General features: G+C 42.3%; 1 protein-coding gene across 12 annotated transcripts in view; it reads right to left on the bottom strand.

Moving 5' to 3' along the window:
• ncam1a (neural cell adhesion molecule 1a) overlaps positions 1 to 20026 on the bottom strand; it is a 269175-nt gene that overhangs the window by 177597 nt on the left and 71552 nt on the right. The gene's annotated exons all lie outside the window — the stretch shown is intronic.

The following is a 20026-nucleotide window of genomic DNA, read 5'->3' as shown; positions in this document are numbered from 1 at the left end:
ATGCATATTGCTCTCCTGGACCATCCATCACGATTGCTTGAGGAAAATGTCAGAAGTGCTAGCTTAGGACAGGCAGGGGTTATTTGTGCACACTGCTGTCAAACAACATCAAAGCGCTCCGTGACCTTTGGGGAGCTTGAGAAGGATTTTTATCTGCATGCAAAATTCAACCTTGGAACAAAAATCCTTCAAAATGTTTCGCAGCAGAAACTGTCCGAGGACACGGAGGATACAAAAACAAAGCCTTAAAAGGAGATGGTTACATAAACAAAAGCGGTGATCAATTTTTGTGCTGTTTATATGTTCTGTTTATGAGAAGAGAGAGCATACCCACCGGGAGCGATTACTTACGATACCTCACACGGGAAGCAATGATAAACAAAAATATTGCCTTTCCACCTACATACTGTAAATCAGATACACAGACTACACTGTGTTCCCCACAGAGCCTAATTTATTCTGGTCCCCGGCCAAAAATCATTCACCGCAAATGCAATAAATCCGCTCATACAGTGAATTGATCCCCCTTACGGTGGTGTCATCAATTTTTCAAGGACACGAACTTGCCTCATCTCCAAAATCTAATTCTGTGCTGTTCAAAAGACGGAGCAAAGTTTGAGTTCATCTACTATCACGTATTTCACAGATCTGCCCATTCATATTTCATATCAGAGGGCTTTAAAAGACATATGTTGAATTGGGATGCTGCTCAAGTGGATAATCCGTTAAGGGCATTTAGGCCAACATCAGGAACATCCCTTTGGATGCTTGCCCTGATTTAAAAGGAAAAGGTTTGGAATTGCTACAATTTATAGTAATAAAACACTTGCATTCCATCTTTGTGTTGAAAGACCAGATGGAGACTAAACATTCCCCTGGACATATACTCTCAGTCAGGTAGGCTAGGCATTAATTCACTGTAAGAGATCGGGGATGAGTGGAGGAGTAAGGGTTGGATCTGACTGCAGACTCCAGGGCATGGTAGTGACTTGTTTACTTTAAGTAATAAATTGAGTGAGAAGTAAAGGCATTTTCCCATAGACTTCCATACAATTGCTCCTGTTTTTCCCCCCTGCTGGCCATTAGAAAGAATGCAGGTTTGAGTCACTTCCACATCGGGCTTCACCCTTCCGACCTGGAGGCTGCAGTGTGTCCTTTTCCTCTTTATTGGCTGGACGGAAGTTATTGATTTTTTGGGACGAAATTTCCTCTGCTTTTCCCTGACACTATTTCCTTGTGGAGACGCGGCTGACTGATACTCTCTGGTAATAACAACACTGACAGCAAACCTACATGTGGGCGCCAGGTCTAAGATAAGCACTTGAACTGACAACCCAATATTGCCTCAAAAACTTCAAACAAGCACTAGAACTATGGGAGAAGTAGTCTGGATTTAGTGTCCACTCTTTTTTTTTTATAATGCAGTGTTGCTACGAAAGGATCATTTTGTGGTCGCAGAAACCAACAATTCTCTCAATGTACACATGGCACGTGAGTGTTATATCAACAACTTTGGAGAGAGGTTTGAAATGATCCAATCCTATCCTTAAACATTCTTCACTTTCTAAATATCATACGTAAACACAGGATGCTTGAGCTTCCAAACTAAAAATAACATATCAAAGTAAACAACTCTGGCAGGAAACGACTGAAGGATGCTTAGCTAGTGTCCCAGAAAAAAAGTAATTTCAGAAACCACTTCTAATCAAACTGACCCCCAAAAAGTTCAGGTGAAATGAAAATAAAGTGAGGGAGGAATGGCACAGAAAATTGCCCATGATCTGGTCTGGTGGTTTTTAACCCTCTCGGTAACAGCTCTCAGATCAGACGAAACAGCGGCTCTCAGCAAATACGCCCAACAGTCCAACAATCTGCTAACTGACAAAACTTTGTAGCTCTAGTACTCCATTCCCATTAGGTGTCAGTGAGCACCATGTGATGGAGGTGCGCACAAATACACATACACGGCTAATCATCCAATTAATGCAGTGACTTCCAACGCAGCCTGTTTACACTTGGGGGATGATGTGTGATTGAAAGATTTATACAGCTCCCTTCTCTGGTGTGCAACAAGGCAAAGATGGCTGATAACTCAATCCAGTTGAACACCAGCCATGCCCTACAGCCACGCTACCAAAATGAAACGCTCCATTCCTCTGTGAGCACTAAAGACGAACTCAAATAACCCGTTGCATGTGAGGCGAATGCACAGGCGCCTCTCGGCAGAACAGGTTGAAAATCTACAAAAGGATGCTGCCACTACAAAAATGCCCAAAGGCTCCAGGGACTCGTCTTTCTTTCAACAGGGATTTATCCAAGCTGCCTTGAAAAACGTGCATTTTTGACCAAATGTTGTGTCTGAACAGTTTTTTTTTTTTTTTTATAAAGTAATTGCCTTAAAACTAGTTATGATGTACTCAGCAGGAGATCCGTGTTGGAATTACGCCTCAAAAACTACCCATATTAATCCAACACACAAACACGGAACAGACAACCTCACAGCTTTGTTGGAGCCTGACCAGATGGTTTGAACTCCCGTGCATACCACTTGGATCCACCGCAGTCAGAAATTGTGAAAGGCACATGGGTTTTAATCACCAAACCCAAATGTCCCTAACCGGTTTGAACTGCCGATATACCGAGTTACCTGATCATCAGCAATCAGCACTGGTTAAGCTTGTTCAGGTGGACCATCACAGGTCTTACTATAAGGAATATATCACGTTTTGCTTCCAGGTCTAATACAAAGGGGTAAAAGGAGTTTACAGGGAGTTTTAAACGTGAAAACTATCAAGCGGAGGTGGTACAGTTGTCAGGTAGTCAGTTCTCTGTCTTTAATCAAGACATGGACAGAATAATGATCCGGGGTGTGCCTGCTTGTTTGACAGACGCCTCATCATACCATTGTCAGCCATTCAGCCTCGCATACTGTCACATCCCACCTCGCTTCCATTAGAACTGCCATTCCTTTGACCGAAGTGCGGATGCTCTGTTCAAAGTTTACTTCAGAAACGCATGGCTGACACCACCGACGCTCCTTACAGGCTTTGATGTTCAAGGAAAATGTAGTTTATTCTAAGATTAAAAAGATCAGACGATCATTGAAATATTTGCATACATTCAAAGTAATGAGGTAAAAAAAAAAAAAAGAAGAAGAAGAACATGAACCAGCGCAGGCAGATGTTGGCTGCTGTGGGTGTAGACGGTAAAGGATGACCTTTACATTACGTGAAATGTCCTTTTTGACTGGTGATTTGATCGAGCTTCGACCTTTTTACCCTCAGTCTCCAGTAAAAACCCAGCTCTGAAGCCTCGCTGCTCTTACTTCCCACTCAGAATAATGAAACAATTGGATTGGCAGGGTGAGCGTCAGAGGGGGTGCGGGCCTCCTCATTAAAAAGCCCTTTATTCTTTCTTATTGCATTACAGACATCTTTTGTGCCGCTCCCTTCCTCCATCCGCCTTCTAATGTATTCAGCCGCTGGTTGGAGGCCTTGCAGAGGCGCTGGGTGGTACAGAGAGCTGCCGGCGTTATATATCGGAAGAGAGCGTGTGTTACTGTGTGAATTTTTTTTTTAAACTGCGAAGGATGGCATAATCGAGACATGATGTAACTCAAAATCATTATAATGCGCTCAACATCGACCTACCCACCAAGCACGTCCCAACAGGGCTTTTAAACATATAGCTCCAGTTTGTTTTGCCAGGCCTGAACGATACATTTTCTAATTGAGGTCACGACGGGGAGCCTGAAAATGATGCACTTAAACCGAACTATGGCGCCGTTCAGTGACAGGCAGAAGCATACTTTAAGATTATCTTTTCAACACAAGCTTTGATATGTAACGTTAAATGTACATTTTTTTTGTTGAAAGATTTTCCCAAATAGGTCTAAATGGGTCTAGTCTCTATGAACACATCTTGTTGCGTGATTGGTTTGCATCATAAACTGCAGAAAAACATGCCGCATCTGTGATTTCGCCCATAAGTCTCTGACAAGATGATGGAGTCAGGGGTGCATTAAATTCCAGGCAAAACAGCGTCTTTCTCTCTTAAATTGACAGGAAAAAACAACAACAAATAAATTGAATGAAAGATGCCTGCAAAACAAAGACAAAAGAAGCAAGGGAAGTGATGTCCTCGCTCAAACCCTTCCAGAAAGGGTATAAAATATTTGCTTGCCTGAAGTGTAAACGTGTGGGTCACTCTGATATTCAAATTTAAACAAGTTTTATACTTCCGCTGTTGCTTCCATTACAATGTGGACAAGATGCGTCCACACCAAAGAATGGCCTAGAGCATTTATATCATTTTAATAAGAGAAATGAGGAGCACTTCTCTGAACACACACCAGTTTCGGAAATGTTTGGGGACGTGTTTATTTCTTGTTTAGCTCCGTGCTCTATTTCCCTTTTTGCATTCATTCAAAGTGAGAAAAGTTTGTCCTGAACCCTTCTTTTCATTAGTTGTTCAGCTGATCTCTCGCCCATGTTTTCTTGATGACAACCTGAAGGGCTCTTGTCTTTTACATCATTATTTTTATTCCGAGAGGCTCTCTCACCAAAAAAAGACAAGCTCCTGGAGCGAGAGAGGCCCAATTAGGGCAAGAGGGTCGAGCCTGGGTGGACCTGAGGTGGGAAAAGTGGCCGGCATGCACCACAGATGTCTCGGTGCCTAAATATTACCACGATGGAAAAAAAAAATAATGACTAAAAATCCTTACCAAGACTCACATTAGAAGAAAAATAGTAACTGCGTCTCGAAGTAGATCAGACTGTCCTTGAAGCCAGCAGGGCCTGAGTTCTCTTCTTGATTTAAGGTGAACAAAACACTTCACAGCTGACTCGCTTACTTATTTCTTGAAGGCTGCAAAGAAGAAATATCCTTCTGACACGTCTATGAATACCATCAATGCACCTCTCAGGTCACGTCATGACAAATTTAAACAGAGGCAGCCCGTCTGTCTGGCACCTGGATGAGTCCCGGCAAGTGAAACACTTGAATATTTCCCCAGTGATGGCCATGAAATGCCATCCTGTTCCACTCCTTCCACGGTGACGTGAATCTGGCATTAATTCAGCCTTCCTCCTCCCCTCATTACCAAATCTGTATTAGCTAGACTTAGGCCTGCATTTATATCTTGTCCTCTAAGCCTCTGTGGCTTTAGAGCAGTTTGCCACAAAAGGCACAGCTACAGACTGTTAATATTTGCAGTAAGTTCTCCTCAGCCCTCTTGGACAGCTGCGGAATATATTCAGAGGAAAGGAAGACAGAGGCGGAGAGAGAGATAGAGAGAGAGAGCCAGAGAGAGAGCACACTACTCATCCATGTCAAACAGAATCCAGCCTATTGTTTCTGCAAGAGCGCGGGAGACGGGAGGAGAGATATTTGCATTTAACATGTCCTCTAACCCCGCGCTCTCCTTCCTCAGCCCTCCCAGACAGAAAAGTACAAGCCAGAAAGTCACCCGCATGGCTCACGGGTACATTACAGCAAACACACCACTGTTCTGCGCTCAAATATTAGAATTTTTAAACAGCCATGATGTTTGCCTACTGGGGAGATTCATTAAGCCGGAGCACTATGATGATTATCATTATGATGATTCTGAAGCAGTGAAGATTGCAAAATAATAGAAGTGAGGGGGAAAAAAAAAAAAAAATGTGGGATTCGTGTTTCTGAGAATGTGTGTGAGATGGAGGTGGATATTGTAATGCAATACGCTCCAGCTCCGCTGCCCAGTCACTGTTGCAATATTATTAAACCGACAGCAGCCTTGCCCTGCGTGAACCACGAGTTGTTAGGCTGGAGACAATGAATCCTCACTTGCCTTCAGCCAAAAGCAAACCTAACCTGAATTTCAATCTAACCTTTTGAGGATTGGAAAGGAGGACAAACAACTAGGTCGCGCGAGGCCATATGTGCACTCACACATCTCTTTCAATCCAATACTTTTCCATGGCCTTGCTCACACGCAACTGGCTTTACTGAGCCTTTTTTTCCAAAAATAAACCTGGGACTGATTCTAGTGGTGCCCATTCATACAGGTCACACAATCTGACATTTTCGTAACTTTTGACTCTGAAATTCTGGACCCATTTTAAATATCCTTCTTGCAAAGTTTTTGTTTTAAACATAATATTTGACATAAATTGCACATTTTGACACCACATTATATAAGAAGAAGAAGAAGAAGAAGAAGAAGAAGAAGAAGAAGATGTAACATTCCAAAGATGTCTGATATTTCATCTGATTTCTAAGCGGAATTCTGAGGTTCAGCCCAATTGCCAGAATGAATGTCGGCAATGTATGTTCTGTACACCAGAGATAAGAAAACATTCTAATTATTTTCCAGCTGCTGCTGGCTACAAAAACAAATATTTATGTCAAGACACAGCCGCAAACCAGGTACTGTTAGCGAGAAGTTGATCAAGTAGTGTTTCAGTGACTGAAATCAACATATCCATGTTTTGCAGAAACATATGTTGTCGACATTTATTCTGACACTGGGTTGTCAGATTTAGTTAAGATAATTCCAACAGTAGGTGTACGATATGTGTCTGGTTTCTCGAGTCAAGAGTTAAAACTGAGAAAAAGGGGCGATGACACTTAATGGAAATCGTGTCAATCTGGTTGAAAGGGTGACATTAGATCCAAACATAGATTTTATAGAACTGATTTACCATTTCTAAAACTTTAGCTTACTTTTCACAGAAACATCAAACAAAGACAGTCAGAGCCATCCCCTGAGACCTGACAGCTCTAACCTAATGACAGACGTTCATGGGTAAACACAGCCACCCCAGAGTAAACAGGCTCGTTATGCAGGATCTGAAGCTTTCCACAGTTTTAGGAAAAAACGGAGTTCAATTGAGGCAGTTCTAATCAGAAAACATATACAAAAAACACCTGCTCTCAACCTCCACGGTCAAATAGGGTTTTTTTTTTTTGTTTACAGCGGATGAGACAAGCAGAAAAAAAAAAAAAATGGAGGCGGAGGCTAGATGTCTGCTCTCAGCTCAAAAGAATGCAGGAGAAGCTAAAACTAGGACTCCTTTGAACGTCATAAATTCCCACAGAGCCAGCAGGATGAAGATACTCAAGGTACAAGTTTTCTTGTAAGGCTGAGCCCCGCACGGAAACCACACAGAAATGCTCCTCTCCGAACCTACACGAGCAGGTTTAGAGGCAGATTTGCGAACAGAGACAATAACCGTTTTCCTCAGATAACACTACTATTCACTGAACACGCTGCTGCCTGCGCGGTACATTCAATAGACTTTGTGTGGTTTCAGGGACACCTTGGAGCAATGCACACTGAGGGTCAGCATCGAAGGCTGTGCAGTGTTCTTGCGTAACCGTTCGCTTCACTCAGAAAAGCTCCCAGGAAATTACTCGTGAATTCTTACGACATGAAACACGAAGTTCTCTTACCTTGATAAGACGGAAGAGAAGGGCCATTCCAGGTCACCACATGGGAAGAGGGGAGAGGGAAAAAAAAGTACATTAGTGAAATTACAATCTCTACATACCCAGAGATTAGACAGCCGCAGCGAGTTCTAATCAGAGAGGCTCAGACGTCAGCGATGTTGTGTCTGCAAATGAGGACCCTAAATGACAGAGTGTTAACTGGGTAAATGGGGTGCAGCTGAGTAATGGCTCGGGCCAACACCTTCCCCGGGAAGGGAAAAAGACTTTACATTGATGTTTTATGGTGAATGCAGACAAGGTCCTGAGCCAAGGATAAGAAAAGCTCTTATAAAATGAAGTGTCAGTAGAACTGTGGAAACTACAATTTCTACACGGTAACCGAGGGAGCTTCCTGTTGATTGCACTATTTAAAGCGTAACCTTATATAAATGCTTCTGACAAATGTGTGCCTGTTACAAACAATGCACCGTCAGCCCAATAAGTGTCAGGAAGAAGAATGAGAGGCGAGTACAACGATTTGTCTTTTTATCCCTTGTATTGTGTCAAAGTGGAAGACAACCAATTCTCACTAGGACACCTTATGAGACCACAGCGGAAAGACTAGCATACCTGAGACTTGTTGTCCTCCCTCTGCTCGTTTGGACTGATGTCTTACAACATGCCCCATGATATTTCAGAAGGAATGGTTGTTGACTTTCCCTTAACTAGAAGTCTGACTCGGGGCCCCTCGCGCCCAACGACCTTTGCATTAAATGTCGGTCGATTAAGCCCGCAAACCAACAACTCTTGGTCATGTCACAGAAACGATTCAAGGCATCACTTTGTAGGGCACCCACGGTGTGTAGTCTGCAACTTAACAAATGAATTAGGCAAAGACTTCACATTTCTACCTTTTAACACATCTAAATAAGGTGTGAGACCACAACAGGACCCAGAGGGAGAGCTTTGGTTTTTTTCGAGAAGTGCAGCTCTGCTTTGTTGCATTTACTGGCTACTGATTTCCCTTAGCGTTTGGGCGCCATGCTGACCTGAATCATTCATCACTATTAGGGAAAGCCATGAAACCATCCTATAGCTCATATAGCAGCACACACTCAGACATGGATACAATCAGGCTGAGTTCCTTCACGGTATGGGCTGTAGGTTATGGTACATGTACTGCATAGATTGAAACACGAAGGTTCGGTATATAAACAGTGTGAAAAAATCATACCGGTAATTTTCCATGGTTCAACCCATTAACTACAAATTAAATGTACTTTTCAATACTGCTGAGACTTTTTCGAAGCACACCTCAACTGTTTTCTCAATTGATCTGCTTACCTTCCTGGCAGCTCTCCAGGGTTTGGTTTATTTCAGCTACAAAAATCAACCTGCAGAGACTTGAAACTCATTGTAGCTACCTATTGTTACAAGGTAATGCATTCATCATTAGGAGGAGCAGCTGTGAGCAGGGACCATTTTAAAGGCTTCTCCTCTGATGGTGCATTCAAACCCACTCCGATGCTGAACACCAATGCAATCTTTTTAATGAAAAAGCCTCATTCAGGTCACAATGTTTCCATTCGCTTGCTCTTTGTTTACCGGTATTTGACTGTCTGACATCATAGCTCACAAATGCAACACTTTTCCAGTAGTTGCTTTTGAAAACATTTTTATTCATGAAATAAATTAGTCACCATGACAGATTACTCATCGCAAGCGAGTATTATAGTTGTTTTTATAGCATCGTAAAATTAATAGAAACCACGGGGAAATCACAAAAAACTGGGTATGATTTGGAAAATAGTCAGCAGGAATGTAAATTATAAAGTACAGGATTTTCTAACAAAAAAAAAAAAAAAAAAAGTTCTCAGTGCAGCTTAATAAATTCAAATGAATTCCCTTTCACTGAAATTAAAAACTGGTGGATGCCTTACAATTCATTCAAACGCCACTTTGTAAAGCAGAGGTTCATCAATAAATCTCCGAAGCAATTTGCATGTGTCAGCCCTGCCTCTATCCCTGACACTTGTGCTTTTTATAGGGTCATCATAAATCAGATGGGACCGGGTACTGAAAAGGAGGGACATAACATGCAAATGAGTCCTTTAGACCTTCCATAAGTGCACAATGGTTAAAAAGGGAAAAAAAAGATAGCACTCAGAAAGGGTTTTTTTTTTGTTTTTTTTTTCCCTGCCTGTGTGCAGATGCACACATGGGCAAGTGGACGGGGGTTAAATGGGTGGAGCAGTGGGTGGTGGTCAAGACAAAAGAGTGAGAGATGCGGCATTTACAGTCACTGACTTCATCGACCCACAGGTCAGACCTAACACCAAGAAATGTATTAATGCAGTTTCTGCGTTGGACTTGTGATCTTTTCCAGATCTTATGGGGAAAGCTGCCCTTTTGCATGTGCACCGATCGAGAGGGTTACAATTTGCAAGGCAACAACATCAAATCAAGTGGATATGTTTTTTCTGATCATTATTGTATGAATAAATAATACTTCTTAGAAATACGACTGCCTTGGGTAATGAATACATTTCTTTTTCCAAATGCAGTTAGTGTAAAATAGCATCAGTTTTATAGGTGCTGTCGGCTGATGTTACATAACGTGGCAGACAAAAGACTGCGACTGCTGATTATTAGTGACAAGCGAGAGGGACCTAATGGTACCAACAATATGAGAGCAAGTATAAGTCAAGCAAATGTACAAGACTTTCCCAAACACGTTTACAAAGTGCTTGTGAAATGAGGAGCGCAAATCCAGCACAACAACAATCTGCCAATCAAGGACTTGCTGTACTGGCTTAGCTAAGACTACTCAACAAAATGGAATTACCATTATTTGCTGGGATTATTCTTGCAACAATGGAAATGTGCGGAAATTAATGATTCAATAAGCTTTGTCGTCTTTTCAACAGCTCAGTGGCCACATTAATTATTAAGTATTAATTATTAAGTATGTAATCAACCAGACACAAAGAACAACTCAGACTTGGGGGTCCACTGAGACAAATTCAGAAAACATACTGGATTCACAGCAAACTAGTTAGTGACCACAACAAAGGAAATGGAAGATTTCATTTGGTTAGAACATACGGGACAAAATGCCTGATGTGTGGAACTAAAAGTGTGACTACTACACAGCAGTTCTTGCAGGCGGAAATTGTTTCAAACACCAACAATACAAAGATTCACAATGACGGTTGACACAGTGATGAAAATATTATGCGGGGAGAATGTAAAAATCAGTCTTCAGATTGTAGGAATGAACACTGTTCAGCAAAAACCTTGAGAGTTGTCCTAGCAGAAAGTCTTAGGTGGTAAGTATTAATGTGTTTGGTTAATTTAGAATTAATTTAGATTTTACATGTTTTGTGTATATTTGTAGATTTTGGCGTGATTAGAGGAATACAGGAAATTGGTGTGGCTTCATGAAGGCGCAAAGGTTAACCCCCCAGGGACTATGACAATCCAGAATGTTTTATTGAATTCTACCTTATCATCAACCAAAGTGCTGGACAAAGGGACATATTGTCCCAACAGTGACACTACAAAATGTCAAGTGATTCAGCCACCACTGAATTAAATCTGGTCATTTTGCTCTGGATAGACAGACTGAGGGCCACACAACTGACGGGAGGAAAACATTTCAGTTTCTAAGGACACAGATAGATTAGATTGATCTAAAGCTTCAATAAAAAAAATGTTGTTTTCCCTCAGAGCAAAAGCTTGAAAAGAGGAGTGCTACATCTTCAGAAAAGGAAGGTACAGGAACAAAAACAAAGGCCATCGTAATTGCAAAGAAAGCATTTATGCTGGTCCTGCACAGAGCTCTCATGCAAAGCAAAGTTGTCTTTATTCAGGTTGGATCCGAGGTTATCTGCTTCATCTGTTGTTTTTGATCTCTGGAATGTGTGGACCGAAACCACTTTAATATCCTCAGAATGTACCAGGTGTTGCAAATATTATGGTAAATGACGGTTACTTTGAAGTCGGCTATTGATTTTGCCTAATATTCCAGTGAATGTCAGAGAGGGGGTTATGGGGATTGCGGTGTGCATGAAGTGTTCAGTGGCAGTTGGCAGACACACACACACATTGTTTAGCAATCCTGTTGGCGGACGCTGCTCTGTGTGGTCGGTTTTGGAGGGAAAACACTACCCTGTGGATTTTTGGAATTAGATTAGGAATGTGGTGCGAGGTAGCAGGGTTCAAGGGTTCAATTGCTGCCTTTTAACATCAAAGCCCATACCTGGTGTTCAGATTTAAATACTTAAGATACAAACCTCCACATACTGGACGAGTATGGAACAGATTTATGGGCCGTCTGGCTGTACAACGCATGAAAACAACTGCTTGAGTGGGTGCAACATCGTGTTAAGGCTTTAAGGTGGCATTATCCTCCTTACACCAGAGTCTTTTTCTTGGTTTCGGTCATAATTCTTACGGGTGGTGATAACATTAGAATCATCTATTTAAGTGCTGATCAGGGAACTAGAGATAGGGAAAGAAGCAGAGCCTCAGGTGGAAAGTTCAGGGTTAAAATGTCTGCAGCGACGGATAGGAACACCTGCACCTCATATGTCTCAATCTCTGCAAAACTGTGCAAATTCCCCACATGATCAAGAGGATTATGAGCGACATGACTGTGCATATCCATCGAGTTTTCCACCAAGCTCTTTTATGAGACGATTCTCGCAGATCGAAATAATCTTCATCAAGTTTATCCCATCAGGGCTGCTAAACCCGAAAAGGAGCCGGGACTTTTGACTTACAAGGTGATAGCGCCTCTAAATTGAGTTCTTCAGGTTGATGTAATTTTGCCTTCAGTGTTCACCGTTCGTAATGAATCATGGGGGAACGTTTTGTATGCAAAAACGGTGGCACGTAATTGCGGGGAAAAGCCTTTCAGTGCACCTGTCTGTTTAATAAAATTATCAATAAATGACAGCAGTGCATTAACAATGTCATTATAGAGTTGTGTAATACAATCCCATACTGATTTTTTTTTTTTTTTCGTTCAGTTTCTGCACACTTTTGTCCAAAAGTAAGTTTTTAAACTACAGTAGAGAGCTACTGCCTGAACTGGGATATACAGCAAAGAAACATATAAGGTGATTTTTTTTATTCTGTTTTCTTATACCATCCTAATTTGTTGAGCCCAGGCAGCACCACCTATGCAGGAACAGCTCTGCGGAACCGAAACTGCGAGCTCCCACTGTAGTTGGCAATTCAGTCATGCAGCCTCATCAGTCATGTGGTCTCCTGTGCCAACTTAATCACCCATTAACCAGGGAGAAGTGAACTGTGGACAAACAGCATCAATTCCACAGAGTGGGCAGAATGAATTCCAACATCATGACTTACCCATCCAGAACTGCCTTGTCAGAGGAGATGGATCAACTGACTCTCTGAGACAAGTCGACATGTTGATAGCTACTGATAAGTTGTTGCTCAGTGTGTTGATGTATTGCGACTCACGAGTAATGCAGATTCTTCTTCGCCTGCTGTGCATTTGCAAACCCTCAGGGGGGAAGGGAGGCAGATGCTGCTCGAACATGTTAGCGTTAAGTGTATGGGTGGGTCTCTCCCGTAAGGGCGTTACACAGCTGCAGGTGTTTTATCTGTCCGTAGGCAGCATTAAAGAACTGCATTACTCACTGAGTGTAAAACATCTCCACCAATCAACATCTGGTATGTGTCCAGACACTGGTGGTTAGTGCCCTCTGCCCACAGGGAGAGACAAATGGAAACTTACAGGTTGGTAAACACAAATCTGCTGTGTGTAATGTGAAGAAAGCAGGCGACCAGTTGGCCATCGCGTTCAGTCTTTGTACAAAGTCAGAATAAACACTTCTCAAAGTTATCACAGCACAGTACAAGAAAGAGAAAACTCCAACTGATCCTCCCAGAGTATTTCTCAGAATGTATTCTTGTTTCTCTGACTATCCGCTGGCTTAAGGCTCAGTCACACAAGAATTTGAAAGCGTGAACTTTTGGACTGAGATCAAATCAGTCCAGTGGAATTGCTCACGGACACAATGTAAATCTGCTCGGTGCCTCTGTGAGGAGTCGAGTTTGCTTCTTTTGCTTCTTTTTAGATGGATACAGCAGACCTAAGCATGATGCACAAGTGGTGACTGCATCCCTGAGATTACTGCAACACCTTTTTTTTTTTTTATAAAGACAAGTGTTTGAGGGTCACATGATATATTTCCATATCACATATCTGAACAAACTTCAGTGATTAACAGAATTTAGCAGGGACAGATCTGACCCAATATCGGTATGAGGTGCTGAGCCATCCAGACATTCTACAGTTTGTCTTTATGGATCATAAATACATACTAATGCAGGTTTGAGCTCATAGTCAACATGAAAGTCTGCCAGACATGTATGCAGAGCTTGAACTCGCTGTATCGTAATATCAGATAGTCTAAGTGCGCTAGAACCAGTTCTGTCATTACTTTTTTCCATGTTAAGACTGGATTACAGTAAAGTGATGTGATTTTTCTGAACCGACCAGACTGCTTAACTTTACCCACTTAGTCCCTATATCCACATTACTGATGATTATTTATCAAAAAATCCCACTGTACTAATTGTGGTACCAATAATCAACTGCGATATTGTTGTAATATCTATATCAAGGTGTTTGGTGAAAAATATAATGACATCTGATTTTGAAGAGCTTACAAAAATACTGAGATGCATCTTGTTACCATACAGCCTGGAAATATCACGATATTATTTTAAGCCATGTTGCTCAGCCCTAAACATCATATATCTAAATTCAGGAGTTGGATCCAATCTGAAAAACGAAAACTGCATTGTGTATAAAGTGACAATATACTGTATTAAGCTTGCACATTAATATAAATGAGCCCAGGTATCACCACTTATTCCTGCATTTGGGCTGCGTTTCTGTTTCCTGTCCCTTTGCTTCAACACACACACTTGATGGAAAGGTCACTGTACACGCCCAATTAGCTGTGACGTTTACAATTATGATCGCTGATGACAGTTAACAAGAGTTCCACTGGGCCAGGGGATCACTTAATCCAGAGTTTGGCAGGAAGTATTGCAGAATAGGTCATCCGTCGGGGGAATAAAGTCAGAGGAAGCAGGAGGTAACTCAAGAATAGTTGGGTTCTTAATTATGTATATCAAATGGACAATAGGCACGCATCGGACTTTGGGTAAACACAGCATGAACAGGCAGTAATCAACCATAAGGGTTTATTTACCTCTCGAGGATAACACAAGAGGAACAAAAACAACAAGATGTGATTGCCATTTTAAAACATGCCTGTGAAAAATTTGGTATAGGCCCTGCCATCCTTGTGTGGATTCCCTTCACCACCTGCTAAAGCAAGATAAATTTCACGACCAATGAACAGTCGCTTAGATTCACAATGCAGTAAAGGATGAAAGCAATGATGTATTTGTACTAAGAGGCAGAGAATAAAAAACTCTCAGCACTGGCAAACACAGTTCAACCCCAGAAGAATTTAAGGCTCCCTGAAAAAAAAAAAGAAAAAAGAAAAAAAAAAGAAAAGGCGAGGATTTCTTCAGAGAAAAATTATCTTCTTGGAGTTGGAGTCTCAGTACTGGCACAACTCTGCACTGGTGCAGCAGTTGGATGTTTCTGGATATTCAGCGTCGGCTGTTTTCCTGTGTTTTTTTCCCCCGATGTGCCCTGTTGGTTTGGGAGCGGTGCCCAAAAGCCTCAAGTTCATCCCTGCTTAAAGGTCTTCTGAATTGAAGCGTGTTAACATCCTGGTCAGGCTCTGTACTTCACACTGTGAGGCAAGAGAAATCACATAAGAAATCACCCAGAATTCACCCTGCACAGCCGCTCAGCCAGACAGGCCCTCACAGGGGGAAGTACTGACCAACACAAATGAATCCACTCCAGCATAAACTGTCGGGCAAAAAAAAAAAAAAGAAAAAAAAAAAAAGAAATCTTTCCAGCTTGCAGACAGGTTCGCCACAGCTTTGGATTCGAGAATTTCTTCTTCGTATATGTCTATTCCAATAACCCGCCTGCTCGCGTGCCTGTGCACTGCCCCTGTTGTGTTCTTTACAAGCTGTTAGTGACACATAGCTGTGGCCCAAAAATCAACAACAATTGGAACCTCGAGGGGAAGAAGAGCGAAATAGATTCCCATGGCAAACACATGTTCACCCAGTCACACAACCAATTTATCTAGTGTGGCAGGCGACTAACTGAGGACTACCGCTGCCCTTCCCCCAGTGACAGACAGGGATTTGTGTAGCAAAAACTGGCCAACCATTCTGGGAAGCCTATACATGCTCAGTGATGTGACATAAAGCCGCGTAGCTGAGTCCCGCTCGCGATTAATGAGGCAGATGATCTGGATGGCACTGGTGGGTAGTGGCCCAACTTCGAGAACACTGTACTTTAAATTCATTGTTAAAGACTGTTTGCCAAAGATCAGAGAGGGCTTGCCCCTGTTTATTTTGCTTAGCTTGGCAAAATTACTTGAAACAGCGCCAAAGAGTTAAAGCTACCCAGTATTTCAACGAAAAAAAAGGGGTGACAGGAGGAAAGTCAGAAAAGTTTCGTAAATTGTTAATCATATCACAGTCCCTCGGATCTATCTTGCGGCCCCTTGACCCCGGTTTACAGATTAGAAAAGATGCTATAGAGGTTTTTTAGAGGTATGCAACTCCAGGATAGTTTAAATGCTTAATTCACTGTGAACCTTTGGCATCAGAGAGAACACGAATGAGAATTAAAAAAAGATATCAGTACCTGGCATGTTAAATCTATAGACCCTTACAGGAAGTTTGAGTTTAAGATCAGCTCCTCCCCGACATGTTTGATCACGAGGCCAGATTAAACCTGTCCGATGTGGTCGATCATTCTCAGCAACATGTGCACGCCGTGTGTTTCTGTTCTGCATTATCATTTACAACGGGTGCCAAAATAGACTCTAAAAACATGCGAAATCTTGAGAAATGCACCTGAGATTCCAGATGCCAGTCTATTCCTGTCAGACACAGAGAGATTTGTACACTCACTTAAACAAGCCCATGAATTTGACTCTGCGGCCTCTGCGAGAAAGAAGACATAATCGGCATGATTCACTTGCGGGTCTAAACGGTTGGTGCTAAATGTACCATAGGTCAGAGGTGAGATGACAATCGGGCCCATTGTCTGGCCTCTCAAATGACCAAGGCATCCATTGTACCACTTTCCCAGAGATTGTTGGCGCCCTTCAACTCCGCAGGTTTCCACGCTGACCTCCAAACAACCTCTCATCATGGGGAGCTCATAGGGAGCTTCAACATTGCTGCCTCTTAATTCTATGCCAACCAGACAAAAGTGAATGAGAGGAGTGTCAGAGCATGGGAAGCTTTCACATGCTGTTTGACAGGGCTCTGTCAGGAAAATTTGTCAGGACAACAGGGTTAAGTGTGACAAGAGCTATCGGCCATGGGAACTTTGTTCGCGTCTCGGGTGTCATGATTTGTTATTGTTTCATAACGCCTTCAAGAAGGGGAAGGCTTTGAAAGCGTGCCTCGGGGAGTCTTCTCCAACAGAATACTCTCCCCTTTAGAAGTCGACATGGAGATTATGGTTACATTGCTGCGACTTGGTCTTAAAATCCATTTCTTAGCTAAACAGTTTAAGATAACACACAGCGCAAGGCACTGATTTTCAACATGAATTATTCAAAAGGCAGACTCCCCTGTGTATGAAGGCTAAAAATATTCCAGTTTCCTAAAAGATTTCCAGATGGAAACCGATGATCCAGTTCATCAGGAATGAGCCACTGTGAAAGCATTTTTTCAATCAAGTGAGCAAATCTTCAAATATCCTCTGCAGCACATCGAAATCCCAATTAGAGCTTGTGTGGCAAACACATATATTCCAGATGACACTCCGGAATTGTTAACTCTGTCTAGACAGAGGTTAGGAAGTAACCAATAACTTTTCCAAGTGCTTCCAAAGAGCAAGAGCTAACCCCCCTCCCCATGTTTTTTCCCCTTCCATAACTTGCTCCAATCCCTTCCCCTTTCTTTTTCCTTGCCAAACTCAATAAAGCCTATGAACACACCAGTTATCTATCTGGCCTGCATGTGGGCAAATGGAAGGTTTGAGAAATTCAGTGCCCCATGAATAGTTTATCAGTCACAGCGTATGTGGCTCCAAACAAATCAGAAGAGGTAAAAAGGGCAAGGCTGCATGTGAAAGGGAGCTAAGTGTCTTACTGTGTCCTGATATTTGCTGAGCTGGCTGAGCTCATCGGATTTTTATCTTATCTCGAGAAGGACAAATATCAGCGTGACCACAAAAACTTTCTGTTTTAAACGGAGCGCACAGGCGGACTTCCTCGTTCAACTTTGACCGACTGATCTCCTTGGTAATGAAAATGTATGACCGCTGTTTTGTGTGCGCTCTTTCTTTCTCATGAGACCTGTGTTGTGTGATTAAATCTTTAACCCTGGATACTTACGACGACTTTAAATAAATGTGTGGTATCATTAGCGTGGAGGAGTCTGCTTGTCTGAACGACGGACGGGCATGAACGCCGTCTGCGCATGGCTGACCAAATGACAGTCGGCTACAGTGCTGCAAAGCACATGGAAATTGGTAGCAAGCGATGCTGCATGAAGTCAACCCCATCCCCCACGCTCACGCCGACTCCCCCCAACTCCCAGCAGTGTCTACAGGTCCGATGGAGCAGACATATATTTCATTTCTATAGTGTCATCTGTTAAACTCCTCACACTACGAATTCTCTCAAGCATTTCGTCCCCGAGGACTCTGTCATGCACAATATAAAAAGCACGACTGTTGGGGTCTGGTGAACAAATGACATCTCTCAAGATCCTCTTAAGTGTACACAGCTGCAAAGATGTGCAGGAGGGTGAGGGAGGAAAATGTAAAATATCGTTGCAAACAATACCCCATTCTTGAAATTCAAATGGGAGTCTTGGGTATCTATGCCGACCGCAGCCGGAGAGAACAGTGGGTTCGGCGTGAGCAGACGGTGGCTTCAGTATAGAAGCGTGTACATCAAAGCCAGGGGTCCATAATCTTTTCATCAAGGAGAGCTGGTACTGAGAGTGGCCACAGCTGGTTTCTATATAGGAGAGCTGTCGAGGCCTCGGTACAAAAGCAGAGCAAAGGCATTTCTATTCAACAGCCGTGGGTGCTCCTCTGTGGATTTTGCATACCAGTCAGCGCTGCTCTTTCAATATACATGAAAATCGTTCCAGTGTGCATAATCATGCCCCTCACCACCACAACAACAACAAAAACAACAAAAGCCTTTGGACTGATATGTAAATAGATATCCGCTTGTTCTGCTGAGGCCAACCCGACAGTTTGGGAAGCTTTTTGTGGACTCGGATGAAAGTGTTACAACACACAACACACACTTAGCCCTGTGACCCAGGAATAGTCACACCCACTCGGTGTTATAGTATTATGTCACCTCTCTGCGGTGCCACATTAGACAGTGGCCAAACAAGCCCGAGTGCAATTTTTCCACTGGGTCAGTGAGACGGTGGACGCGAGTAGTTGGGTGCTTGGAATCTAATGGATCTGCTTTAAAGCCCCTTCTGGTAAAGAGGAGGGAAAACCTATCCGAAAATAGTTCGATACTTAACAGATGTCGGTCTGCTGTTTGCTATATCAGGAGCTACTAATCTCCATCTGTGTGCCAAATGCACAGAAAAAGAAAGAAAGGAGAGGAAAAAATCTATACAGCTGGCTGGCCCTAACTTTGTTGTTAATGTCGGCCCGTGGCCTGTGATATTAAAAACAAATGGAGTGAAGTTTTAATTTCCATTCTCTCGCCGCACGCAGAAATCAAATCACGTCATGGCTGGGTTATTAATAAAAGCTTCTCTCTGCTGGGATCATAATGTCGATCATTACAAAACATCATTGGTTTTATTTTCACTATTAAAAGTGCAACATGTAGCAGGGTTTGTTAAAAAAGAAATGCCTGCTCTTTGTCCATTGTGAATTCCTATGATTTTATTCTTGGGTAAACAGATGCAGCTGAAAGGGTAACAAAAGCTTACAGCTAAATATGGTGTAAATCTCTCCAGGGCTACCGACCAATTCAAGCATCATGACCTCTAATCCTGTGCACTACAGGTAGAGGCTGGCTTTTTATGACTTGGATCTTAGTTTTGAACACACATAACAGGCATTCTGGAAAATTCCTTCCAGGGTGGAGGTATTAAAAACTCAATTTAAATGGAAGAGGGACAAAAACGGCTGCTGACTGTTCTTTAATACAAAAAAAAAAAAAAAGAATACTAAAGGAGGATTGTGTGAAAGGCAGTCACATTTGCTCATTCATAGTATTTCCTGTAACTAAGCAACCATCTACTTCCTGTTTACACATGAATGGCTATGTGATGTTCATTTCCAGGTGCGTTGTATGGACAGGGATTCATTTTCAAACTCTGCTACAACGCTAGTCTGAACCGAGATTTTAAAAGGTTTTAAAATCCTGTTTCCAAAATGACCCCATGCGAGGCCATTTATGAATGTTTTATTGTAAGTGTGATACATAACAATATAGAAAAGCAATGATCCTGTCAGACCTGAAAACTC

The sequence above is a fragment of the Acanthopagrus latus genome, chromosome 13 (assembly GCF_904848185.1).
Source record: "Acanthopagrus latus isolate v.2019 chromosome 13, fAcaLat1.1, whole genome shotgun sequence".
Taxonomy (NCBI): Eukaryota; Metazoa; Chordata; class Actinopteri; order Spariformes; family Sparidae; genus Acanthopagrus; species Acanthopagrus latus.
Note: the sequence above shows the minus strand (reverse complement) of the source record. Positions and strands in the feature narration are given on the sequence as shown.